Source organism: Echinops telfairi, unplaced genomic scaffold (genome assembly GCF_000313985.2).
Source record: "Echinops telfairi isolate 266 unplaced genomic scaffold, ASM31398v2 ScPeMD7_7427;HRSCAF=8465, whole genome shotgun sequence".
Lineage (NCBI taxonomy): Eukaryota > Metazoa > Chordata > Mammalia > Afrosoricida > Tenrecidae > Echinops > Echinops telfairi.
In genome coordinates, this window is record NW_022111327.1 from 18252018 (window position 1) to 18256190 (window position 4173).

Below are 4173 nucleotides of genomic sequence, written 5' to 3' on the forward strand. Positions count from 1 at the left end.
AGCATAAAGATTGAGTAACTATGGTGAGTGGATACAAACGTGACACAGAACTTTATTTTAAACAATGCAGTATTCCTTTGTTCTGCTTGAGCAGCTGCCTCTTGATCTATGCATAGGCTTGACATGAGCACAATGAAGTGATTTTAAGCCCCATTCTTCACAAGGCTATCCATAATTTGTTATGATCCAGATAATCGAATTCCAGACAGACAGTCAATAAACTCCAAATGAACATCTTTTTGTATTTTCTGCTTAGAACTTAAAGTCAAGACCCATATAACATCAGGAATATCCCTCATTCCATGTCCTCTTCTGAATCCAGTTTGAATTTTTGCCAGCCCTTCCCAACCCCACTAAGAACTCAGGCCTCATCTCTTGTCATTATATCAGACAATGTTCTGCTGCCATTCACATAGGTTTTCAGTGGCTAACCTCTCAGAAGTGGACCGGCTAGTCCTTCTTCCTCGTCTGTTCTTAGTCTGGAAGCTCTGCTAAAATCTGTTTGCCATGGGAGACCCTGCTGGCATTTGAATACTGGTGGCATAGCTTCCAGCATCCCAGCAACATGCAAGAAAACATAGCACAACAAACTGACAGGCAAGTGGAGGAGAAGGGTTGGAAATTTAGAAACACCATCTTCAGAAGTATATAGACATAGATGGAGGAGATGTTGAAAAATAATAACTTCACATTTTTATAATTTTGTTTAATAAATGTGTCTATGATTTTTATATATTTTGACATCCATATATGAAGAGAGTGCTTCACAACGTTCATGAAATATTCTCATTTTAATTTCATTTTCTTCTTCCATGAATTTGTGAAGAGCTCTCATACACACACATGCATCACATGTATAAATATGTATATAGCGAGATAGATCGAGATTTATTTCGAGAAAATGACTCATGCAGTTGTGAAGGCTGCTGCCAAGTCCTATACTGAGAGTCTGGTATCAGCCTTCCGGTGGAAACTGTCCAATCCCCAATCTGCAGGTCAGGTGTCAGGTTCGTAACCAAGAACTGGAGGTCAGATGAGGATGAGTCGGATGTAGGTTTGAGAGAGCGAGACAAAGGATACGTTGCTGTAGCTGTTTTTGTGTATTGAAGGCAAGCCATACCCTCAAGGAAAGTCCCTTAACAGCAGCTCACAAAGTAGAGAGTGATTACATCACACTGAGAATCATGGCCTACCCAAGTTGTCAGGATGCATGCCAATACTAATAGCCACTATTTGTTCATTGTTTACTAATTCTGGGCATCCTGCTAAGCATTTTGATGTGTTGTCTTATCTATGAACTAAATACTTTTGCTATCCCTCTTGTTATCAACAGAGAAGCTAACATTTAGGAAGGCTCGGTACCCTGCTCAAGGCTATATTCCCTCCGAGATCAGAGACACTGCTTTAGCCTGTGTCTCTTTGGTCATCCTAGCTTGTAAGAGTCGTACAGCAGAGTCCACAACTGTTCTCTCAAGCTTACAGGTCTGGAGTCTGGATCCATCTACAGTCACAGAACAATGACTAGTGTATTGTTAACGTGTTCTGGGCATCTCCTATCCTGGATAGCCCTGCATACACAGATCAAGTCTCATTGTCCAATTTTCCTTCTCCTTCTTTTTCTAGATGCAATACTAGAAAACCACACCACACACCACCAGTTTATATTTCTCTTGCCCTATGAGGACAAATGAGTTGACATACTCATATGTAACACCTGGGACCTAACAGATTGTTGTTTGGTGGGTTCTCCTATATGCTTGTGAACTTCCTGAAAGCAGCAATAATATCTTATTCCCTTTTGCACCCATAGATCTAGTTGGCTGCCCTCCTTTCCCCTCTCCCTTTTGCCTTTTATGAGGAGCCCTGTCTGTGCATTGGGCCAGTTTGGAACCACCAGCAGCTCCTCAGGAGGAAGACTACGCCTTCTACTCTGGTAAAGAGTTACAGTCTGGGAAACCCACAGGGCTCGCTGTGAGTCAGCATTGAATCCATTGCAGTGAGTTTGGTTTGGGTTTCTTCCCCTTTATAGGGATAATATCTGCTAACAGTGTGACTTCTGATTAGCTGCAAGAAGTATGTCATTTCTGACACTGACTTCTTTCACAGTCACCATCTGCCATCGTCTATCATGTGGTCTGGCCTTTTTGGCTTATAAAAATAACCCTTCACATCTCACACCTCAGCACTTGACAGACAAATAAATCATCACGTAGCTCTTTTGGCCTCATCACCACAGTTGCCTTTGTGGGCGCTGACTGAATCTTCTCTCTGTCTCCCTTCATCCGTGGTGGAGGACCCCAGCGTATGCGATCAGTATCACAAAGGATCGTTTGTTTGTAAAGGAGGTTCCAGTTTTCCGTCTAAAACTCAGTACTCTTTCTTGGAAGCTAAAGAATAAAATCCCACCACTGGCGCTTAACCCAAAAGATTTAAGTCTAAGAAATCTTTCTTTTTCCATTTTCCCCTGAAACCGTTTTAAATCCATCTCTGGTGTTTTGAAACCTGATGACACCTTTGACCTCTGCATCACAAACACCACATTTTGTCAAAGGAATGCAACGAAATGGTCTTGAACTGCTTCCCCACACGGCTTTGTACAGATAAGTGAAATACTACAAGCCAGCAAAACCAAAGAGGCAACGGGACATTTGAAGACGCATTTCATCACCGCAGGTGCCGCATGGGTATTCTGTACCTTATCTTCCAGGTAACATGCGTTTCCTAAGAGATGCTCGAAACACTGATCAGGTCGATAATCTTTACACAGTAGGTTAGATAGGTTCTAAAATTTTGAAACTGTCTAGACATTATTAGGAGGTGTGGTTTTTAATGTACGCAATGTCCAATACATATTCAACATTTTTCTTTCCTTGAGCCGGTATGGCTTACTGAATTGATCAAAGTAGACATATATCCAGTAAAATTAATAAATAAACGATATCGAATGCCTTCAAATTCTCACTTAGAGGCCAAACCCATAGAGAGCCTTTGGTCATCATTTTATAAACCCTGAGGTAGAGTTCAATGCTACTTAGCATAAAGGTAATCACTGCTTCTGCCTCCTGTGCAATTACATTTGTAATGGAGTGAAGAATGAAGAATAATCCTAAAAACAGATAGGTGAATTTTAAGCAAAGAGAGTTCAGAAATGTCACAAGTGGGCCTCTAATATTGTGTATTCTTTTGAAGCAAAACCAAGCTAATTGTTCTGGTAGTTTTTCAGACTTGAATCTGAAGCAACTGGATAGTAGTGAGTTTGCTTGGCTTTGGGTGGGGGCACAATTTGAAACCATCTGGTTATCAAGGTTGCTCCATAACCCCAAATGATACATAATAAACTTGGTCCCCTCTAAAATCTTTTAGCATTGGCTGACATTTACATGTCTTAAAACTGTTAGCTTTCTATAGACATGGTTCTTATCTTGCATATCCAAGGTGGATAAAAGTTCCAAAAGGTAGGATTTGGGGTGGGGGGTGGGGCCTGAGGTATTACAAAGAGCCCAGTAAAGTGCTCCATTTGCTTGTGATTGGACTGAATACAGTCTAATAATATTTGCATATGAATTCAGTAATAAAAGTGTTTAAAAATAAAAACAATGATAAGGTTCAAAGCACAGTTTTGTGCCCTAAACCTATATTTGCCCATTCACTTAAATTCTCACCCCAAATCCTAAACGTAAGGGGCAAGGGACTGTTTGTGATGGGAATGATAGCCATTTGATTGGCAAGCACTTTCCAGTCATATATGCTTCGTTCATTTCAAATGGGGAAATCATTCCTTAATAAATGCTCTTTGATAGAATCTTTCAAAAATTGACATCTAAAGACCAAAACTAGGTGAGAATAATTTAGCAATTTAGCAGAGAGCTACAGTTTGGTACACATTGGCCACATTTCTTCAAATAGAATGGACAACCTTGAGGGCAGTCATGATCACAACTAGAAGACAGCACGGTGCTCGGCTCCTAGGAAGCCTTCCCTAAACGTGTGCAGTTTGCTGAATTGGCAACGTGAGGAAACCAGCCAGAGATCCCGAATCGTGTTGCACACCTGTGAAATTAACCTGCGGAGGACATGGGCTTTTCCACAGTTGCTCTCTGCCTCTGCCAGAGGACGCGTAGGGCTGCTGGAGAGAGGACGGCTGACAATGCTCGGCCCGCTGAGGGTATCACT